Source organism: Python bivittatus, unplaced genomic scaffold (genome assembly GCF_059951505.1).
Source record: "Python bivittatus isolate LINGU-HERP-01145 unplaced genomic scaffold, Pbiv_v1 ctg000020_np1212, whole genome shotgun sequence".
NCBI lineage: Eukaryota > Metazoa > Chordata > Lepidosauria > Squamata > Pythonidae > Python > Python bivittatus.
The window spans coordinates 21,650,482-21,674,393 of record NW_028277030.1 but is presented as its reverse complement, the minus strand read 5'-3'; the positions used below and the strand labels follow the sequence as shown (position 1 = coordinate 21,674,393).

General features: G+C 38.6%; 1 long non-coding RNA gene across 1 annotated transcript in view; it reads right to left on the bottom strand.

Annotated features, from left to right (window-relative positions):
* Positions 1–23,912, bottom strand: part of LOC148216999 (uncharacterized) — a 30,674-nt gene that overhangs the window by 6,386 nt on the left and 376 nt on the right. The gene's annotated exons all lie outside the window — the stretch shown is intronic.

Below are 23,912 nucleotides of genomic sequence, written 5' to 3'. Positions count from 1 at the left end.
GGAGAGACTTTTCTTGAACTTACCCCAAGTTTACAACCTCATTTCATCCCACCTCTGGAATTAGCTCAGTAATTAAAAACAAAACAAAACACTGATTAGCTGCTGTGCTAATATTACATTATGTGTCTCTCTGTTGAACAGTATAGATGCTTTATATAGGATGGTTTCAAAACATTTTCAAGGTTATGTCTGCCAGTGGAATGCATGCTCCTGGTGGAATAGATTCCCCTCTATAGCTCTCCATATAACTCTAAATTTGCTCAAGAATGTGAAAATGGGGGGGGGGTAAGTCCAGTACTGTGATATTGGATAGAGCTCTACAGCCTAACAGGGATTGAAGAACACTGATTCCCCTGCCAATTTAATACATCATATTAGGATGGATATAATGTAAACATGTTGACCTAATCCAGGGTTAGAATATTCTTTAATTTTTCCACTTTCCTGACTTTTGTAATATAATTCATAGATCAGGAAAATATCAACCTGTATGCAAAATTAGCATTTTAGGATAAAATGCAAATCAAAACATATAACAATATGCATTTCATGGAAATCAAAATAGAACTGTCTTAAGGACCAAATATATGCAAAATGACAATGAACACAATGCATCTATTAAGAGAGTTTTCCACCAGCAAGAAGCTGCTGTACCATACTGCTACAGTGGACCATATTAAACAAACTTCTAATCCTATTAAATAAATGCATAACTTATGGCAATATATAAATGTCTACAGAGTCAGTACTTAAAGGTCTCTAGAGAAGCTTGCATATACAGGGATTGGGGGAAGCGGGAGGCTTGTATATGCAGCTTTACCCCATGTACATATTTTCTATTCATTCATGAATAAGCAAATGTCAGTCTAAATCTGTGTTTTTCAACCTTGGCAACTTTAAAGGTCTGGACTTCAACTCCCAGAATTCCCCAGCCAGCATGCTGGCTGGAGAATTCTGGGAGCTGAACTCCAAACATCTTAAAGTTGCCAAGGTTGAGCAACACTGGTCTAAATTGTCAGCCAAGATTCCATCTCTTGGCCACATTATTTATGTTACACATTTATCTGAACCACTATGGGCAGAGTAAGATAGGATTCTAATAAATAAACAAGTGATAACATTACAAACCCTCACAAATACATTTTTAAATACATTTAATTTTCAAATGCATTCTATTTCTTCCCTTTAACATTAGATCCTTAAAAAAAGAAGCAGGAGAGTAGAAAGGGGAGCATTTTTTAATTATAATTAACTATGCATATAAACCCTAAATGAAGGGATCTTACACCAAGCAATATTTAATAAATTGTTACTCTTTGGACAGCCTGACCAAGTATTTGCCCCAAAGTGATCCTAAGAATACTAAACATTAAGAACATTAACATAAATCTCAAAAATAGTTTCCATTAGCTATTTTTCTCAAAATAAAGCTGATTCTCTAGTGACTATATCTGCCAAGCAATTTGCTAGTTATGGAAGTCAAAAATCTTTGCTATAGATTTCAGACTATCTTTGTGCAGACTGAAAATATAATATCGTTTGTAATGAATGAAATGCAATAGGAAAGGACAATTAGATGAGAGATGCATATATTAACTGAAAAACACCCCTAGGGTATTTTATAAGAAACAGAAGATATTTCTTTTCTGCTAGCTGCCAGTCATGGCATGTCTGACTGCCCATCAAATTGTCTCATTCTTGACCTGAAAACAGCTTATATCTCAAGATGAAGCCGGAAATTGCTCTTTAATCACTCTAGGATCTCTCCTGATTTTGAAGATTAAATCAATAACAGGCTGTTCCAGTCTCCCCTCTTGGCTTCCTTACTCTAAGGCAACCTGATGATAGTATTTGAGAATAATTAGCCATGTCGGTCTCCATGATTAGACAGCTTGGCCTGATTTCATGCATTACACATGCCCTGCTATATAACACTGATTTCAGATAAGAGGATGTCCAAAGAGATCTCATAGGGCCTCTTATAAATGATATATATAGGCCAAACTCCCAGATAACTTGGCTTAACAAAGCTTCCTTGCATCCCTCCCGACCCAATATTGTTGCTGGCCCTCTTAAATCACTGACATTCATTATGCCTGGTAGTCTGATTACCAGACCCTTAGAAAATTGTAGGGCACAAGTCTGAAGTTTATCCAGAGTAAACACATGCATTATATTTATCCTGGATACAAATACTTTGCATTGACTTAAGTTTAATATTTGCACATTTTTCCACAACATGGAAAACATTTACATGGTAAAACTGGGAACTATTATATTATATAAGACTTTAGCTTTGGCCACTCTTTCCCTCCTTTTCCTAAAATATGGTGTTCTTGCAGTCTTGTCATTTTTATTATTTCTAGAAATCTCAGGGATTGTAACTACTGGAGGTATTGGTGGGACAGAACTGTACTAAGCCCTCTTGGTTCTGTTGTTGGTTCCCCAAGTCTAGAGTGGCCATTGGGGAAGTAATTTCTTCCCCAGAAGTATATTAATATTGGCATTAGACCCAGGAAACACAAGATGTTAATTCTCCAAGATAGAATATATTTACATAGCTTTAGCATGAATCAAAAGGATGGCACCCAATCAAGGGAGATATAACAATGATGTAATCCATGAAGTGAAAACATTACTTAACTAAAATGAGGGCCAATGTCAGCATTAGGCATAGATAAGAACATCCAAAGCCTCAGCACCTAGATCTATCCTTCCCCTCTCCCCATGACTCACCGAGAAGCAAGCAAGTATAAGTTGCCATTTAAAGTTCCTATAATGCTTTGGAATTTCTGATGTAGCATCATTCCAGCATGTTGTGGGAACTTAAAATAGAATCATCAATTGGACCTGTAACTTCCCAGGACAGAATAAATTATTTCTGCTGGGGAGGAGGATACAGATATTAGTCCTGGGGAGGAGGATACAGATACTCCTCAACTTACAATCACAATTGGGACCAGAACTTCCATTGCTAAGCAATGTGGCCATTAAGTGAGTCATGCCAGATTATATTATTTTTTTGCCACAGTCATTAAGTGAATCATGTGGCTGTTAAGCAAATCCAGCTTTGCCCATTGACTTTGCTTGTCAGAAGCCCCCTGGGAAAGTTGCAAATACCAGTTATGTGACCCTGGGATGCTGCAACCATCCTAAATACATGCTGGTTGCCAAGCACCTGCATTTTGATCATGGGACCATGGGGACGCTGCGACAATTGTAAGTGTGAGGACTGGGTGTAAGTCACTTTTTCAGCACCATCATAACTCTAAATGGTTGTTAAACAAATGATCATAAGTCAAAGACTACCTGTATGGAAGATGGTGAGGTGCATGGGTTCTTTTAAACATGAAGCCATATGTAACTTAGCTGATGAAGAATTCAAAATATGAAACTTATCGTATGCTTTCTGACGTACATAAAATATATCTTTCTATATATCAATAGAAAACTGTACCAAAATTTACTATGCAAGCTGATGTGATTTATAAAAATGCTAAAGAACAAACCAAGCCCATAACTTTGTCACAAAACTGAAGCAATTATATGTAAAACAAAAAGAGTAAATTGTATGCATATTGCCAGAAATGTTCTTTTCAGTTTAGGACAATTACAAACTTGATTAAAAATGTCAAGTTAGTAGCATTGAGGGATGAAAAAATAAAAAGGACTTCAAGTTTTGTTGATGGACAGCTAAACTAGGAGCTGAGTGTGGGGTGGCAGCAAGGGCAGCAATCTTGATCTTGAAGTAATCTGTTAACTTTTGCTGCCGGTTTCTCCCTGCCTGTCACCAAAGTGTAAGAAAAGACCATTTTTTAAAATGTACAATTATTGCCTGCATATTGTGTCTCTCAGCTGGACAAGAAATGCAATCCAAGTAAAGGGGTTATACAGTATGTTCTCATTTCTCTTTACAGTCTTCTCTTCCATTCAAAGGTCTTAAAGCGGGGACGTGAAAATCTTCCAGCCAAGGTTTAGCTGGCTTTCAGCAGCATGCAGAAATGTCAGTCTAAAAAAGAGAGCCAACCCAGACAAAAACTGGGATTCCACAGTTTGATGCAAAGACCCCCAAAGCAATTAAGAAGCAACTAGCACTATTGTTTTCGGAGATGCCTGACAAACATGAACATTTCACAACATTTTTACTAGTAATATTCCTATCATTCATAGTGTTTCAAGAGGCAACTGTCTGAAAAAGAAGCACAGTTATAAATCTGAGCAACTGTCACTAAAACGTCTTTGAAAAAGGTCACCAGTAATGATGTGAAGACTCTGTCAAGACAGGTCTAAAATTACATAAAAAGAAAAATTAAATAAAAGCACCAAGCACACCGGCAAACCCTCCAAAATAATTGCCATCAAGCCCAGGCAATCTGTAGACTCACATGAACATGGTAATAGAGTGAAACAAGCTAGAAACAGTGGAACTTGCTTTTATCATTAAAGCAACTAAGGGAGTTCAGTAAAGCCAGTGTAGAAAAGAGAATAGCAATAAAGGAAAGTTTACAGACTTTCTTGGAAAAATTCCCATCCAACTTGATAGCTCTGAAGTGTTAACAGGCCATTTAGCAGTGATGGCATTTTAGCTCATTACCTATATGGGAGCAATTACATTTTAAAAACCCAGTGTATTTTAAATGCATTGTATAGAGAAGCTTGTTCCAATTGTTCCAAAATTTATCGTATCTGCTCTCGCAGATGCAAACCCTTTTGTAGCCATATAGCTCCAAGATGATAAACTATGAATTAATATGCAGATCCTACCCCACTTCTGAACTTGCAGCACCAATTTCTCAGAGATGTTCTGAGACTTGGGTCTTTAGACCATACAAATGAAAAATTACTGCTGGAGAATTGGGGAAAGGATGGGGCCATGGCAAGGGTAAGATGGCTGATACAGCTGCTTGGGATCCAGCTTTCAGTGAGGGCGAGAAGCAGCAGGAAAGGAGAAAAAGCCTTCACACTCATGACGGGTGATGAGAGGAACTGATAGAGCTGCCCAAGTTTTATTCTTGTCAAACGAAATGGGAATCCTTTTAAACAAAAATGGTTTTAAAATATGGCAAGCACCTCTATGGGGCAGAATCAAAATATGATGTTCTAGAATTGTAATGGCAGGCACTGTTGGAAATCGAAAGAGAGAAGAGGTAGCTTTTTTATTATGCTATTTTCTGCAGACCAAGAAATGTCTAGTGAGTTATCTAGCTGCAACATATTACAGCTAAGTGCAGAGCCAAAATACAGGCACCGGCCTTCTGTAATCTAGTACAGTACATCCTCAGTCCACAATATGTTGGCCCTGCAGGTCCTGTGGTGGCTGGGAATTCAGGGAATTTCATGCCAATGTATCTGGAGGACAACACTTAATTTGGAAAGGCTATATTCCAGTTATCTTCATGCATGCAAGCAAAAGGTTAGAGGCTATCTACTGTATAGCCCATGACATATTTGGACTATAGCCCTTTCACAACAAATCATTTTCATAGTGCCAAGCAAAACATACGTGCATGAGAATTGATATTCACTCAGCCTTAGAAACCCAGAGAGACCACAAAAGAAATAGACAAGTGAAAACATTTAAGATTTTAACTGAACTGAGCAACTGAAAATATTGAAGGAATCACAGTGTCCGTAGGATCATCCAAGACTTGAATGACAAGACAGATTCCATGGAAAGCCATTCCTTAAACCAAGGAAAAGAACTGAAATATAATTGCTGATTCCACCCCTTGCTTCCAGAGTGTGAGCCAATATGACTTGTAAGAACTGAGGTGGCAATCAGTGTAACTTTTTTTTTTCACTTTCCCGTCAGTATTTCCAAGTACATTTCTGGAGAAAAGAAAGTCTGGAATTTTTGTTTTCAACTGTTTGAGTCATGAACTCTTCTCATTTTATTGTGCTACACTGGACTTTGATTAGACGTGACAAGTGTAGCTAAAAACTGGGAAGGCCTGTGGCGTCAAAGCTTAGCCCAGCTTCCATAGGCCAAGATTTTGGTCTCACTCAAAAACATCTAATTCTGCACGTGACTATTAAGAACACTTTACAGATGAAAACTGCTACTTATACAGAAACAATATAAATTACAGTTAAAAAAAATAGACATACTGCTCTGAGCAATGGCGTAGTTCCACAATATGCGTATGTGCCTTCCCCATCAACCCTAACACAAAATCAAAAAGGGTGGGGTGGGGGGTCTAAAAAGGCAATAGGATCCTGCCAGCCTTTTTTGCTAGATTGTGCCAAACAGAGTCTGCCCAGAAGTCCTTTTAAATTCCACCATGGCTACACCGTTCTCAACCTGCAGGCTATACTAATGCTTCTCACTAGTAACAATCACCTGTTTTGGCCATTCAGGTTTTACTCCTGGAATATCAGATTCAGTGCTTCAGGGAGAATTTCATTCTCTCAAATAATTGAGTCCTTTTGGAGAAAAATGTTGTTGAACATGCAAATTGTGAGTGAACTAAAATGCTACTCACCCTACATCCAATAGTAATTTCCCCAGCGCAGAACATGTTTGTATTGGGTGCGGTCTCCAAATCCATCCACTCCTGTGGAAAATCTCCATGTCCCTGGCGGCACAGCAAACCTCGTTGATGGGAGCAAGAGGTGATGTGGAGAAGTTCCCATGTAACTGGGATAACTTACAAGGCAATTCCCAAACCAGTGCATAAGCATTTTTACCTGAGGTGAGTAATGTTTGCATTGGCCCATTGTCAGGATTAGTGATGTTAAAAAAAAAAAAAAAAAGCCAGGGGATTATGCTTTGGCCTATTTACCTTATTTGCAACAAATAAGGGATACTGGAATAAGTGGTGAGAGCCAGTTTGGTCTAGTGGTTAAGGCACCAAAAGACCTGATTCCCCACCTCTTTCCTGGGTGGCAGGAAAAGGGGGAGAGAAGCAGGAGAGAAAAAGAAGTGACCTGGTCTCCACCTCTCCTAACAATAAGGGGACCCCATAATAGAATCAGTCACTTCAAATGAATGTCTTATTCATAGACAACCAAGGCTTTTTCATGGCTCGGACCTGCTCTTGGAATTCCTCCTTTGGCCAGACCTACCAGGTTCCATGGCTATTAGCATTTGGATACACGCCCAAAGTTGTTTAGTTAAAAAGGCATCTGAAGGATTTTGTTGCTGGATTGTTGTAATGTATTAAATTAAGTTTTACACTATTGTTCTTAACATTTTAAACAGGTTTAATGTACTGACTTTTATTGTAAAAGCTGGCTGGTAGATTTGGTTCATGTGAACAAAATAGAGTATCACATGAGAACCACATCCCTTGTTCAAGACAGATGCCTGATTCTCCTTCAGACAGAAAAATCTAATTTCTGGGTTTGGGAAGTAAACACTCTGGAAGATCAGATGACGGGAGAATGTAGCCTGAAGCTAGGGGATCCGTTTTCCTTTGGGCTTCCTGGCAGAATCTCTACTAGTGGGAAGCTTTCCTTCCAGCATAGATATGAAGGCACAGGGGAAAAAATGGTAAAAATTCAGAAAGCTCCAAACTTTTGCGTTCCTCATCCTTCCCCAGTATTTACATTGCTAGGCTAGTAGGGCTGGTCTAGTTTGCCAAAGCATCCCTGGAAAGAAAACTGAGTGGACTTATCCCAAACAGGTATATTACTGAAAATTAGTGAAACAACCATAATCAAATTATCAAAGAATACTCTGTAAAGTGGCGTAAGAGAGGTGGCATAACAGCAAGACAAAGTGGAAGGCTGGAGAACATGGGGGCAATGGTAAGGGAAGAGAACAGAGGCAAGAAGAAGCATATGCAAAAGTTCAAAAAAGAAGAGACTTGAGCTAGTGAAAAGTATGAGACATTATGCCAGTAAGATTTAAGGGAAAGGAGGGGATGTTCGTAGGCCATAAGACAGCTTCTTATGGGCAGAACATAGAATGCAAGCATAAGGACTGGGTCAAAAACTTATAGCTAGGCAGAATCCTGCCTACAGAATCATACTAAAAGATTATACTCCATATTGAAAGCTTCCAAACAGTTATAGTGTTACAAAACAAAAATTGCTGAAAGATGTTTTTCAGATAAATAAAAGAGGTGAAGATGCCAAAAGAACTTTCAGAAAGACGGCAATACTGGATATGTTTAGCATTAGATGGTCCTTGGGGAAGATCACAATTGCTTGAGGTTCTTTACTTTCATCAGTGAATGTGTGCTGGGTTAGAATGCAATGTTTGTGTTCACGTGGGTGGATGCACGAATGGATCACTTTAGCACTTCAAGAACTCCACAGTCTAGGGCACTTCGGCTTAGGATATTCTCCTTCCATTTCTGAGGATGCTGGGATGACCAGTGGCCCTTTCAGCTGATGCATAGGAGAATGCAAGAACTGCCATCTAGGCAACGTCCGGCCCCCCTCCCCCATTTTTTAACTTGTGCATTTCTTCCTCAGCAGTTGAAAAAGAAAGCCTGACCATTGTCTGCTCAGTTTAAAAGACTGGTGTGAGCATCACCAGATGCAGCAACTATGAAGAGAGGGGAGGAACAAGGAGGCAGGAATTTCTGCCAAAGGGAAACCACCCATCGCTCAAGCTTCTGCTGAAAAATTTCAGGTGCAGAAATTCCTTTTGTGCTGCAGCAGAGTCAGACGTTAATTGACTCTGATGCCCAATGACGATAACATTGAATCATCATGTAGGCATGAGACCAATTCAAGAGCTGTGCAAAATGCTACGTGTGGAGGTGCCTAAACAGACAAAACAGAGACGATCCAGCAAAAGCGCATGTATGTTCCACAAATAAGTGCAACAATAAGAATGGAACAAAGATAGAAAATTTATATAGGCTTCGGATGAAGACATTTATAAACGATTGCCTTTGATGAAGAGGTTCTTCATCAAAGATTGCTAGAATAAATGAAGCTAAATGTAATGCTTTTTTTTTTTTTAACAGAATGATTGTGATTAGCTTCAAGAACTAAAGGTATAGCTTTACCCAGAATTACTAGAAATCCTATAGCCCGTGTTCCACATAATGTGACCAGTTCATCCCTTCCTCCCTATATACATTGAACAGGCAAGGATACAGTGGACCACCAGAAACATGATTAAGGGTAGAAGCTGCTGCATTTGCTTCTCCCATCCCTTCTCCTGAGCTGGCCCTTGGACTTCTGTCTCACGGTTCTGGTTTGATGGAGCCATTTGTTCCTAGAGGAAAAATGGTATTAGGCATTGGATATCCTGCCTCAGATTGGGCAACTGAACGAGACAACCCACTAGTACCCTTTGAAATTCTCTAATTCCATGAACTCTAAGAACACAAAGTCAGTGGTCCTTGGAAGGTTTCCAAATACAGCTATTTTGTATTTATTGGTAGGGAGAGAAGACTAAACCAAAAACCACACAGAACCAGAATCAGCTGGAAAACTCACAAAAGAAGCCATGTGAGGCCCTACAAACCTGATTAATTGCCATTTGGCCTAGGGAAACAACGTAAGCCCAAGACGACAATAATTTAAAGAAGGATATAGCATACAGTTGCCCTTTCCCAATACAGAGAAATAATTTGAGATCGCCCAAAATGCACTGCATTTAACATTAATCAAAGGCAAGTCTTTCTTTCTTGGCATCAAGAAATCACCTTCTTTGTCATGAGATATAAAACCAGCCATTTTATGGATAGCATCGGAAACTAGTTTATTGCTTCTAATCACATACAGGATTGTAAAATACCAAGTACTTTGCTCTTCTAAGTCTGCAGACTTAGGGCTTTTTCCCACATCGCTAACAATGTCCTTTTCTCCTCTCCTTAGGACATGCTGCCTCTGCAGGATTCCTCTTGTTGTACTTCCAAAACAGGACCAGGAACCCCACATGAGGTCGGATACTGGGGATGCTGGGGGCTGCTGGGAAGGGAAGCATGGAGGTTAGCGCAGCTTCAGTGAAGGGGAGAAAAGCAGAGAGGGCAAGGGATCCTTGTCTCCCTAGGCCTGTCTCCTTTCCAGCCTGCCCATTGTCCTCCTCTTTAGCAAGCTTCAATATACAGAAACAGGGATAAGTCAAAGGGAGGTAGTAGCAGCAAGGTTACAAATTGGAATAGCATCTTTGTTGAATACTTCCATGAGATTACTATTTCTACCTGAGCTTAAAGAAAAAGGAAAGGGGAAAAAAACTTTGGTTGCCGTGGGAGTTCCATTCTCCTAGGCAGCCAAAGTAGAAATTGTCATGGAAGCACAGAGTCCCATGGAGGGATGGGAGGAGGATGTGCTTCTACAGACCACATGGAGCCCTGCAGATCAACAACTTTCCTCAGGCTCCTCCTCTGTGTAAGTAAGAATGTACACATAGAAGGTTGCACTGCATTTTCCAACAGAAAATTCCACCTTCCTGCTGGATCACTTTCCACTGGCTTCAACCTGCCCCAGCAGCAAGCTGGCACTGAGATGGAGGCTCCATGCAAGAACAAGCACTCAAAATTGGTTAGCAGGCCATCTCGGTGCTGGGGCAAAAACCAAGGTTTTTTGATACAACCCAATTTTCTATACATCTGGTGATTTATAGATATAACTCAAGATGTAGACAAAATGTTTTTTTATGTACCACTTTTCAAGCACTTACACATCACTTGGGATGGCTATCAACTTCAGCAAGATATCATATTTTCAAAGAAAACCTAAAACATAGTAAACACAGAAGCAGGAGTTAAAATAAGATATTACATCATCTATAAGACAGTTTTCACCACATGGCAAAAAGGTTATTAAAGAAGAGGTCTAAGTAGCCGCTCAGGGCAAGGTGTACCACAAAGTATTACTACCAATAAGATCCCTTCTCTTGTCAGCTAGGACCACCATGGAGAAGGATGTCTCCAGCAGCAATTTGGCAATGGCAAGTCTGAAATGGAAGGAGGCCATCCTTAACAATTGCTGTTCCTAAGCTTTCTCTCAAGTTCCATTTCACATATCCCTTTCAAACCTTGTTACAAAAGGCTGCTTAAAATATTCAGAGCCATTAATGATTCATAGTAATTTTAAAATTCCAAGGTTAAGTTTTTTGTTTTTGTTTTCATATTACTCTCCTCCAGATCCTTTGGCAACATATCAGGTTTGCATTTGGTCCTCTTGACTCACATTCTATCGCTTCCCAAGAATTGTATCCTGATGATTTGTGCTGCTGCAACAACACCAATCTGTGTTAATAATATCAACAAAATCAAAATGTGCATTTATTAGCACATTTTTATCTGCCAAGTACTGTACTTCTTGGGGCTTTGAGGGAAAGGAGGGAGTTTTACTCTGCGGCAAAGTAGCTCTTTTTGTTCAACAGAACTCCCTCTGCAGTGGGGTGCCCATAATAAGACATCACATCTGGATTTGGGCCACTGGGAGCCAGGTTAAATCAACATACATTAACTTCCCTTTGTGTTCAGTTCGGTTCATGAAAGTGTGTTTGACCATCTTCATAGAAATGCCACTCCACCTATGTGAACCCTTGTGAGTTGTGTGGGATTTTATGAAAATGCTGTACTTGGTCTTTTCAAGTTTGAGGTATATGTCCATGTTCAATATTCTTCCAGATCTGCTCAGTTTCACTTTACAGAACTGTTGAAAGGAAAGCAACATATGATGCTTTATTCATATGAATTTGCTAATCCAGTCATTCTTCCAGAAAATGTTGAAGCTAAGAGGTACTAGAAACATATTTAATGCTACTTAGAATTCAGTAACTGGAGACCTGTGGCCAAATCTGGCCTCCTGGCAGACGCTGTTAGCACACCAATAACAAATTGGATGGTAAAAGAGATGTAGGAAAAATATCTGTGGCAAGAGAACTTGCTCACAGGGTATATGGAGAAATTACTTTGAGGTGCTGGTCTTTTACCATTACAGCAGCCTCCACGAAAGCTATCTGTTTGTCTATCTTACTACATTATTTTGGTCATCCAGTATATATGGTTACCCCCCTACTTTTTTTTTTTTTTAAAGAAAATCCATGTAGAAACTTTGAGAGGTGGATTAAGCTGAGAGTGTGAGCAATTGACCTCGATTTATCTATTCAGTTGAGTAAGGATTCAAATCTAGAATTTCCCAAATCATAATCTGAGATTCTATGTACTACACCATGCACAAACTAGGCAATTGACCATGGACAGTGGAGAGTGAGCACGTTTAATTAAATGCTACAGTAATTACTAAAGTCAACAGGCATTTTATGCTCAGGAAGCTCTTTTCAGGCAAAGACTATAAACATATAACATTTTTGTATTTGTATGTATATGCTTTTATTTATTTTACTGCCCAGCGTCGTGTAGTGTAGAGGGGCAGCCATATAAATCAAAGAAACAAACAAACAAACAAATAAATATTAATAATTGTCTTTGCTACTCATGACATGTTTCAGAGTTCTCATCAAGGAAAGCAACAGAAACAAAGCCACGGGGGGGGGGGGGGGCACAGTAAGTAATGTCATTGCTTCCAGTGACAAAGCCTCTCCAGTTGTTCATTGGAATTATTAGAAAGAGGAGATGGAGATCCTCTGAAAGTGGAGATGGCAGTCAGGGGAAGAGCAGACAATGTGACTGAAACATGAAAACTGGATGGCAGTTGTAGAGTTGGTGCCCAAGTGGAAAACAAGGAAGCAGCTTTGCTGAAACCAGAGCCTTGAAATCTCAAGGACAGCGATTATTTATAAAGTAGTTTATTAGGTACTCTTAAATAGATCTACAATGGACAGTACATTTGTTTTGTCAGTCTTTTTCCTCTTTGGAAGTAACACTGTGGTACTAACTTGTTCCAGTTTCTGATGCATATCTCCGTTCTGGAGTGTATGTCCTCCCTCCAGCTGTCCACCTCTTCAAAAGATTCTTTATGATACTCTCTCAACAGCCATCCCAGTGAATAGCGTAGTAATTTCACTGATATTCAAGCATAACTTCAGTGGGATTGGTTGGGCATCAGCAAGTACTCCACCCAAAGTGTGTGTAAAAGTAGGCACCAAAAAGGGGCAGTGTATCACGTTCCTTTGTTTAGTACAAGGCACACAGAAAAATGGATGATTGATCAGGTGGCATGAAGTTGTTTTCAACTCCTAATGAACACACAGATAGATTTTCTCCATGACAATCTATCCCTAACCTGTCCTTTCAAGTCTCCCAACAGAGCACACATCCACTGCAGTAAATTACTGGCCTGAGTCACTATTTTGCCTGCAGCAGGAAAAACACCTTTGGCAATCCCACCCACAGAATTACGCATCTTTTTTTCCTAAACAGGAATTAAAATCACCGCCTAGTGCTTGTTATTTGCAAGGAACGTTTCAGCTACTGTTTAATGAATCCTTACTTGACTCTTTGTTATATTTACTGCATCGGCCTGCTTTTACTATTCTATCCTTAATGGGAAAGAATCAGTACAGGGCAGTTTCCGTCAGGAATTGGCTGAGATACCCATCCCGATGCAAAGGAAGAGGGATTGCCATAATTTATTCCCACTAGCATCCCATGGCTTCCTTACGTCTTTGAGTTTCATTTGCTTTCAATAACAAAAGCATGTCAGAATATTAATAACGGTTGCGCCTGCATCTGCTTTCTCACATTTAGCTTGTCACATATTTCTTCCTCTGCATCATCTCAGTTCAGGAGGTGATCCCTGGGACTATGAAGTAAAAGACTGAACCACTCCCCAACATGAAACACTTTTGACAAAAACCGAGGACCCACAATTACTAACAGTTAAAACATCGACATGTGATCCAAATCTAAGCAAGAGGCTTAGCATTTCTCTCCCCTGCTCATCCGTTCCATTTTCTACTTCATAAATGAGATAGGACAAGCCAAGCAGACTCTTGAAAAATAAATTGGAGAAGGTAACTCTTTTTTAAAAAAAAATAGCACCTGTTTGAGATTTATCTGTGGGGTTGGGGAGAGCTTTGGGACCTACTTTGCATCAACAGCAGAACTTCACTGCAGAAGGTTTATCTGTTGATTTTCCACGCATTGCCATTGTCATTAGTGGTGGGGAGGGGGGCGGTTTGCATTGCTTTTAAAGTGAATACTGTTAACTGATGAGGATTTCTCTAAAGCCAAACTGGAAATAACTGTTTTAATTTGTTCTAATAAAACAAAATAAATGGTTTTTTTTTTTTGGTCTGAAATCTATTTTTGTATCAAGATCCCAACGCCAACATAGTCATGCCTAGAATGTGCTCAGTCTAGTCTAGTCTAGTCTAGTCTAGTCTAGTCTAGTCTCAACATGTGAAAGAGGATCTCATGGCTGTGACCGGGCATCACTTTAAAATTAAAACATCTAAGGACAGCAGAGCCACAGCCAGTCAGCGAAGCCGCCAACAGGATGGAACTGTTTAAACAAGATACTCCCTAGAGCAGTTGCAGAAAAAAAATATTTTTGAACTGCTGGATGATACGTTCATACATTCAACCCAGGACAACTCTAAGTACATGAATTATGCATTTCAGTTTTTTGCAGAACATATTTATGGCATCACATATGTAATTTTATGTTTGCAAGGATAATCTCACAGTCAAAATGCCTTCATATATCACTTTCAAACATATTATAACACCCAGGTTTATGCATCCTTTCTCAGAAGTTGGCTTCCCTGTATCTAATAGGGCTTACTCCCCAGTAAGTGTCTGTAGGACTGCAGATTTAGGGTCAATAATTCCTAAAAGCAAAGCCTGCCAAACATACAGTATTTCTAAACTAACATTCATGTGTTTGCACTGTTAACATTTAAGCACAAATCCACTTGTTCAAGTTGCACGGAGAAATTAATGCTGAATATATGGGGGGGGGAGCTCTTGAATGCAGCAGTGTATGGCCAGTCAACCCTTTATGCAGTGGAAGAACGTGTTTATAATCTATTACTCTTTCTATGTGTTCACTGTTTGTGCAAATTCGTTTCTGAGTCATTTACTTTCTTGGCAAAATTAGAATCCTTAGAAATTTAGAGAGACAACAAATTACTGATGTAATTTCTATTTTAAGTTTGGAAATATTACATTTGCAGTAGGAAAATGGATGTGTATTGGCTGGTGTCCCAATTGGAAAGGTTCTTGATTTCCTTCTGAGGATGCTAGGCACCAAGCGATGTAAATATTGTCAAGACAGTAGATAACAATTAACCTTTTAGACTTATCTACATCTAGTCCTATTGACTGAAAATTGTTAACTCAAACTAAATGCTTTGAGTAACTTTATTCAGCATTTAGTTGGGGGGCCTCAGCTGTTATTCTCCAGTACTTACTTCACTACCTACAAGCCCCCCAATAGCAATTATGAGTTTGTGTATCTGTATTCAGTAACCCTGTTCACTGAGTATATATTAGTTTGTGAAGTATTTGATGCTGAATGTTTTGCTAAAACAGTAACAAAAGCTCCATTGATGATAGAAATGTTGTACTTTTATGCAATGGCTAGAAGAAACCAAACCTCAGAAAATATTTGCAAAAACAAGAGAAGTTCATTGTACTTTCACCTGGTCTCTAATCTCTGTAGAAACCACTTCCAGAAGGAAACCATATGTTTTACTATTAAAGACAATCATAAGGAGGCATAAATCAGAGACTTACAAAACATGCATCCTATCTTTCGTGCAACAGCCCTAAGCTGAAGGCTTATTTGCTCTTGGCTCTGAGCTTCCACTGACTTATCTCTTATAATCCTGACATGGAGAAGAGTCCAGTGAGATTTTAGAACTGGCATTAAACAGTGTTGTTCCTTTTTGAGCAGCATATAGAGGGAGGAATGGGAGAGCTAAACAAAGATTATAGCCTTGTCTTCTTAATCAAGAGATCTCTAGAGAGAATCAAAAATACATTTTCCTCTCCGTGATCAACCAGTTCAAGACTCCTCTAAAAAACATTTTCTGCATCATTACTTGCAATTATTTCAGTAGGGGTTTCAACATGAACTGAAATTTCACATTTAATCATGTGTAGTCAGCCAGCATTGCTGCAGTTATTTTGTACAAGTTGGCCACAACAATAAAAAAAAGTAGTTGTTAGGAAAAGTAATTTCAGGGATCCCTTTGAATTATTCAAACCATTTTATAAACGATTAAACCTTTTTGCAACTAGCAAATAAAAATTAATTTTATTGCAATGCTGCTTAAATTAAACTGATAAAGAAAAAATGAAAGAAAAAGCTCAAGTAAATTAAGAGTTCTTACATGCTAGAACTAGAAATATCATATCCAACACCTGATTATAAAATAGGTTTGTTCCTTTTACCTAAATAGCAACTCACATCGTTCCAATGAAGGAAAAAATAAACTCAGAGAGAAATGTTTCTCTGTGGCCAGAATGATAAGGAGCTCAACAGTTGTTATAATTGTTGTTCTTGTTTGAAAGAGTCCGGGATTTCCCTTTCATTACCAGAGCATACATATCATCTCACATCATTTTCATAACATTTCAACAACAAGATTCACGTGAGGGATATAACAGGTTTGTTTTCCACACTGGTATTCCCCCAGATTTTGTTATCCTATGTGCTCCAATGTTATTTAAAACAGGACAAGAATCGCCCTGTGAAAACAAGATGTTTTTTCACGAGAAGAAAATAATGTACGTGAACTTTTCTAGGGACTATCAAGTGAATTACAATTGCTGTTTGTTGCACAATATCTTAACTATATTGTTCAAAAAAATAAACCAGCATGGAGCAATAGAACACATGGTAAGAAACAAAATCACCTGAGCTTTTCTACAGAAACTGTCCTTTCTCCCCAACATCTAATGGAAGGGGATTTTCTCACTGCCCCCCTTCCCAAAGTAGCAGCTGAAGAAAAAAGGCAGAATGCAAATCTAAAAAATAAGTAAATAAATAATGTCATGGGCCCTAGCCTAAGTGGAGTTTTGGCTTGTTTACCTGTTTGCAAAGAACTTTCATGGGAGTTAGCTCTGGAAAAGGGGTGGGTGGGGGGAAGCTTAAAGTTGACATGAAGGCTTCTGCAGTTCCATGCTTAATTATTGCATTTGAGTGCAAGTTGGGTGGGGTGAAAGCAAGTGCTGAAGGATTATATAGCAGTAGGGAATTGTTTGGCTCCCTTAACTGCTCATTTGCAGACATTTTCACATGAGTCTGTTTTCAGAAGCATATAGAACCTTGGTGACGACGCTGTATTTTACTGTCATGGGAAGGAAAAAGAGAAGCGAACAAACTTATTCTAGAAGTTGTTACATAAAATAAATACCTTGAATTTTTTAAAATGATATAAGGTTAGAAAAAGAGAGAAATACAACCCATTTTATGTTAAGTTGAAGTAAAATATTCCAAGATCACTAAGGGTCATTTTATCTTCATTTCCAGAGTTCATTATTACACAACTCCACTACCCAGTTTCCATAAGAACGGTGTTCTGGTGATGGATTTATTCCAGCAGAAAATGCACATAAAGAGAAACTTGATTTCAAGGGTTTTCCAGCCAAAATGATGGCTTTTCTATCCAGTATAAGGTAGAAATGTCTTTTATTATCATCAGTTGGCTAAAATAGTAAATAGCATTTTCCCCCTATAAGCTATATGTCTAATACCTAACTGAAGTATAAAGGGTAAACTTACTGGTTAACATTACTAGTATCGTAATTTCTGTCAAAGATCAACAGTGCTAGGCATGCAAAAGTCTTTTTCAGCAAAAGACTATTAAGGGTTGAAAATTATTTTAATCTTTCTCTTCCTAGTTACTTCTACTTCAAAATCATCCTGCACTCAAAGCATGGTGACAATGAGAGGGTGGATATTTCTTTTCTTCCTGCCTAGGCAAAACAAACCTGGTTTAAAAATCTTCTCTGAACAAATGGAAACAGAATAATTAATTGTTCTTCTATAAATTATCTTTGCATCTGTCATCGTGGATCAAGTCCTTTTATTAAACGTCAAAAGCTTCCTTTTTTGCTAGTTGTCAAGGAATCTCAATTCTTCTGCAATTCTTGCATTGTGTCTATGTTTACTCTCTGGATCCTTGTTAGCTTTTGGAAGATAATCCATTATGATATCCATGTTCAGATTAGAATCAATTCCATATTTTATAATGTTTTTTTCTGTACTGATTGTTATTGACTGGTATTTATTGTGAACTGTGTTTTATTTGTGTAATCAGCCCAGAAAACTCTGTTCTTGAGGGGACTAAAGCTGCAGTAAGTAAATAAATAAAGTACTCAGTAAGGTAAATAAAAAAACTGGTGTTCAAAATCCTTGCTCAGCCACAAATCATATTCATAACCATCTGTTGATAAGTTACTCTCAGCTTATACTGTGTTAAAAAAAAAAAGCCTATTAACAGGATAAAAAGCAACCAGTTGTACTCGCTCTTATTGTCTTAGGGAAAGAATGGAATAAAACCATCACCATCATCACCTATATAGCTTCAAATCTAAATCTGATCCAATAATTTATGAACCCAGGGGTCATTATAATGGAGCTAATTCTCCAAAGCACTTTCTGTCCAGACACCCAGCATTGTTCTCTTGGACTAGTCCCAGGTGATTTTATTAACTTGTTCTACTGATATACTAAAATGAGCTAAACTAGAGGCCACTTCCACACATATCCCACCTAACTCACTTGGTTCTCCTTGCCCAGCGATGCCCTTTGTTCCTAATCATTGTTTTTAAAAAAAACAAAATGGGTTGCAAGGTATAAAACTAATTTCACCTTGGTATTGGAAAGTCCTTAGGTACTCAATTCTTCCATTGATATGTGGCTTTAAAAAAAAAATTAACTTGGACTTACAGTAATTAAATTAACTTTTCCTAACTGTATTTGCAAAAGGAAAATGCCTAAACTCTCCTCTGAGGAAAGGAACAATATAACAGAAATGATAACATGGAGAATTGTGCTTTCCCCATTTTATGATCATAATAATTGAGAAAATAGTAAAATGTTTATATTAGTAAATTTCTTGTGTTTGTCTATCTGATGGTCTATCCACATTATTTTATATTTTGTAAGTTGCTTTAAAGCCATGTTTGCTTAAACAATGCTTATGGTACTTATTATAGGATATATAACAATTTTATAGTTTTTGCCACTGATAGAAATATAATCTTAAATATTCATCATTGCATTTGTAAACTGTCCTCATGAAAATAATGAATTACTAAAAACATATTTGTAATAAGTGCAGTACATTCTACAAATAAAATTCCTTTATTTTATAACCAATTATTTATGAGGAACATGTATTGATTAACAAAATGGCTTGGTTGCAAACAGTCCAAATTCACATTCCAAAAATTTCTATGTCCATTCCCTTGTAGTAAAATTGACTGTTTTATATCCGGAGTGTACAATATCAGTTTTACAGTGATGATTGCTATAAAATCCAAATGCCTGTAACTAGTTTTCAGGATCAAATGCTAGGGCTTCAAAGCAATGTCTCAGTTCAATGACTCTTCAGTCAAATCATCCATTGAAGGAGATCTGCAAATCAAAACAGTGACCAGCTTCGAAGCAGCAAATCCAGTCAGGTGGCTTTAAAGCATATTGTGCATTATTATAAATTAGATGGTTTCTTTACTGCTTCTAGGTTGCTCCAGACAATTTACAATGTCACAGGAAGAATGAATGTAGGGGTGTGCATGTTGAGTAATGGGATATTGACGCTGAGATGAGTAACCAGCCTATTAATTTAATTACTCATGAAACTACCTACACCAGGCTTCATTCACCTTCTCAACTCTCAACATTTTTAACGTGGCCACAAGCTTTAAATTGTTTGCTTGCTCTTGTGCCAACAGAATGATAAACTTCTGTGTGCTGGGAGTTCAACATAACTCTCACTAACTTGAATCCAGGATCAAGATTGCACTTCCTTTTAAAGTCTGAACAACTGGAACAGGTTGGGGAAAAAACTGAAAGGGTGCCAGGCTAACCATTACAGGAGGTGGCGAAAGCTTTTCCTGCTTTAAATACAGGACAGGGTGGCAATGCTAGAAATGTCATATGTTCTGTGCCAGTCCTTTTCTTTTTGGCCAGCCTGCATCTGTAATATTCCTTACCGTGTCATCCTGCTTCTGCTGCCTCTACTGGTAAGATTATTTATTTATACAAAGAGTTAGTACTACTAACTTCAGAGATTCATGGTGGTTTACAGTACCACAATAAAAAAGTACAGCTATACAATAAACAAAACGAATACTAATTAATTATACATTGTCTTATCTATAAGACAATGTTATCATAGTTAGTGCACATATAAACAAGCCTGTCTTAAGAATCACCTCTGAGGCCAGCAGGTTGAAGGCACAACATACCTCAAGAGGCAAAGTATTCCAAAGCATGGTCCAGCCACCAAGAAGGACTATAATCAGGCTCCAACCCACCCACCTCTCCTAGGGTGTGGACTATCAGGATCCCTTCTGGGGATGCATCAACAGGACAGACTGAAAGAGGCCAGAAGAGACAGTTCTCCATCCTCCAATCATCTTGGGCTTTGTAGGTAATCATCTTGGACTTTCCAAGTCCACTTTGATTTGGACTTGGAAACCAGGTGGTATTCCACTGCTAAACTTGCTGCCTCCATTTAGCAGGCAAGCTCCTGCATTTTGGACTAACTGTACCTTCTGAGATGTTCAAAGGAGCCCCATGTTGCAGTAGTCTAATCTTGAGGTGATGAGAGCATGAGTGCTCTGTGGCATCCTGTATTGGAGTAACCAAGCCTCAAGTATTCTTCCTCCATGAATAAGAAGCAGCAGAAACACTGCAATATGGTACTTCCAGTCTCAACCCTTGGAGAAGAATACCATGATTGATGGTACTAAAAGCCACCAAGAGGCCTAATACAACCAGGAGAGGCACAATCTCATAATCCAGGCCCCAACACAGGTCATCAACCAAGATGACCAATGCCATTTCTCTTCCAAATCCAGGCCTGAATCCTGATTTGAAAGAATCTAGACAATCTATTTTCTCTTTAGTTGATACCCCACCATCTTCTCCAATCATGAAGAATTTCTAGGACATTCAGAGGGCCTCTATAGAGAGATGGCCTTCTTTAAGGAGCATGGCACAATTGCCTCCCTCAAAAATGTCTTAATTACTTCTCAGATCCAGTGACAGCTAGGTAGGGTATGGATCTAGACCACAATGGCAGAGCTCATATCACAGAGAGCCACATGCTTGACTTTTGCAATCTCAAAAGAATTTCAGATGGTCTTGCAAGACCCTGCTGAAGTTGAGTCCAGAGAATCTCACAAACATGTCTCAGTGGCCTGTGGCAGGATATTGTCCCCCATCTTTCCCCAAAACTGTTGGAGATGAGTCTGCAGATGCAGTAAGTGTAGATCAGTATTTGAATGTTAGTGCTTTTATTGTCAGAGTGTACTCCTTGACACAACCTGGCTCTACCAATGATAACAAGACTATTCCCAAAACTTAGGATACCACATACTGCAAGATCTAGATCCATTTTCTTAGAAGTCTCACTGAAATCAATACAATTTATTTTGGGGGAAAAAATCCTGGACGAAACAATAGTAAGCCACTTTTATCCTATTACCAAGAAAACTGCATGCATGCATCTATGTACATTGCCATGGAGCCAAGGTTGACTTGAAGGTGACTTTACTACTACTTTTTTAGACATGTATGGGATTGGGTTGGGCCATAAATCTCTGTTTTCCCACTTCAGTATTAGAGAGATCATTTTGTTCTATATGTGATTGCGTTCTGATTTTGATTAGATGTGATAGAATGGAATTATGAAGGCCAGGCTCAGGGAGATAAACATTTTCTTAGCTCGCCAGAACAGCGTGGGAGGAACAAGAGGATGAGACTGGCACCTCCCTGAGGAATTCACACTGTTGTGGCTGGATGAGTTTGGGAGCTGGGGTTTTAGTCTGGGAAGATTGATGTCAGGCCTAGCCCAAGGAACTCCAAGAGACAATGCCAATTCAGTCCAGCTATGTTTATTAGCTACAACAATCTTCCCAGACTAAAACCCCAGCTCCCAAACTCATCCAGCCACAACAGTGTGAATTCCTCAGGGAGGTGCCAGTCTCATCCTCTTGTTCCTCCCACGCTGTTCTGGTGAGCTAAGAAAATGTTTATCTCCCTGAGCCTGGCCTTCATAATTCCATTCTATCACATTACCTAACAATAAAACTATGTTCTTTAAAAATATATTCTTCTTCACCCATCCATTATTAAAACCACCCTCCTGAACATTCTGATACTGGCCAATAGATGGTGGGGTTTAGAAGTGAGGCACATTTATATATGAATAAAGTGGTGCTGTATATATATCTGCATTTCTATCTCACATCAGGTTTCCATGGCAAGACATTCTTTTTATCTATAATTCTTAGTTTGATTACTATAATATAGAAACTACTAAAAAAAACCCTATTTCTACAATAAGTTCTTAAATACTTAGAAGATGAGAAAACACCAAATCAACATATGGGAGAATAAAAATAAAAACAGAAAAGAGGAACAAAGAGCACAAACTTGTATTTACTGTAATCAATATAATACATCAACTCTTTTTAAACAGCAAATTCAGCCTTGCCTGTAAAGAATCATATCAATCAGTCTTACCATTACCAGTAAAGAGCCAATTCAAAGACTGAAAATGAGCACATATCTTGAAATCCAGGACTTCAAATCCAGCACAATAGTTTCTTTCCAATAAAACAAAACCATCTTCTTAGCTACCATCCAAAATTCTTCATAATCTAATAAGCCCCAAGTTTTCAGAATTACATTAACAAGTTTAAACCTTATTTCTTTTCACAAAATCATACTAACAATAGTTGAGATATCAAACCAAATGCAGCAACTATGGAACAAACCCAAATCATATGTGTCAAAGTCCTCCCAAATTCATTATGTCTCCAGCCTGAAAATATTGACACCCTTCTTAAACATTCACTGAGGTGTATCCATGGCAAGAGATGCCCCCCACGAAAGGAAAGGGACCCCATCTCCCCACGCTTACTGGAGTGGTTACAGCGATTACAGACATGGGGTACACTAGCATTTGCTTTTTAATTGGGAGCTGGCAAAGAGATTAATAGCAACGTTACCTGGCTCTGAATTACCCATATAAAAATTCAACAGTGGAACAAGGCAGTTGCTCATCTTGGCATTAGCCACCGACTTAGTGGAAAATCTGATACAGTGCCACCACAGATATATTCAATTATAACTGTACTTTCATTTCATGAGAATGCAGAGACATAAGGTTCATGGTCCCCACTTTTGTTCCGCTCATTTCACACAGTAATTAGAAGAAAGTTTTAGTCCTGGCTCAGTAGCAAACACAATTAGGCAAATTATGGTTGGCAGCGTTCAGACAAACCAGCATACTATGATTTGCTGCTAAACCAAGATCAGATATATGAACAAGGAAGGAGGGACCGAGGAAGAAGAAGGAGTGTATGTATGCTGGGCTTTGGTTTATGTTGTAATATTTTGCCTGCTTATCTGGGACTAAGGCCCATTGAATATTATGGGACTTACTTCTCTTTAATACTAGGCACCAAAAAGTATTGTATTAAGTGTAAAGTACCACCCAAATGTCCTACAAAATGGGTTGGCATGCATGATATTGTCTTATCCGTACTATCTCTGTTCACTCCTTTTGAAAACTGCACTCACGTGGAATATAGGAACATTTTGTGTGAAACTATTGACAAATCAGCATTAAAAGAAATACAATCTATACAGTGAGAACATTCATTCCATTGTTCAGGCAACAAATGGAGATAGAACCTTTAGCAGTCACAGACTTTTAAGATTATACTTTTACATGACAGGTAATACCGGGCAAGAAAAATAGAGCAAGCACAGAGAAACAATTCAGGTACTCAGGCGCATCCCGTATCAACAAAATTTACTCCGAAAAGGAATATAAAGTTCAAAAGCCTTAGAGACCCTGAAGAAATATTTCCCCCGCCCATCCCATTCCCATCTTGCTCATT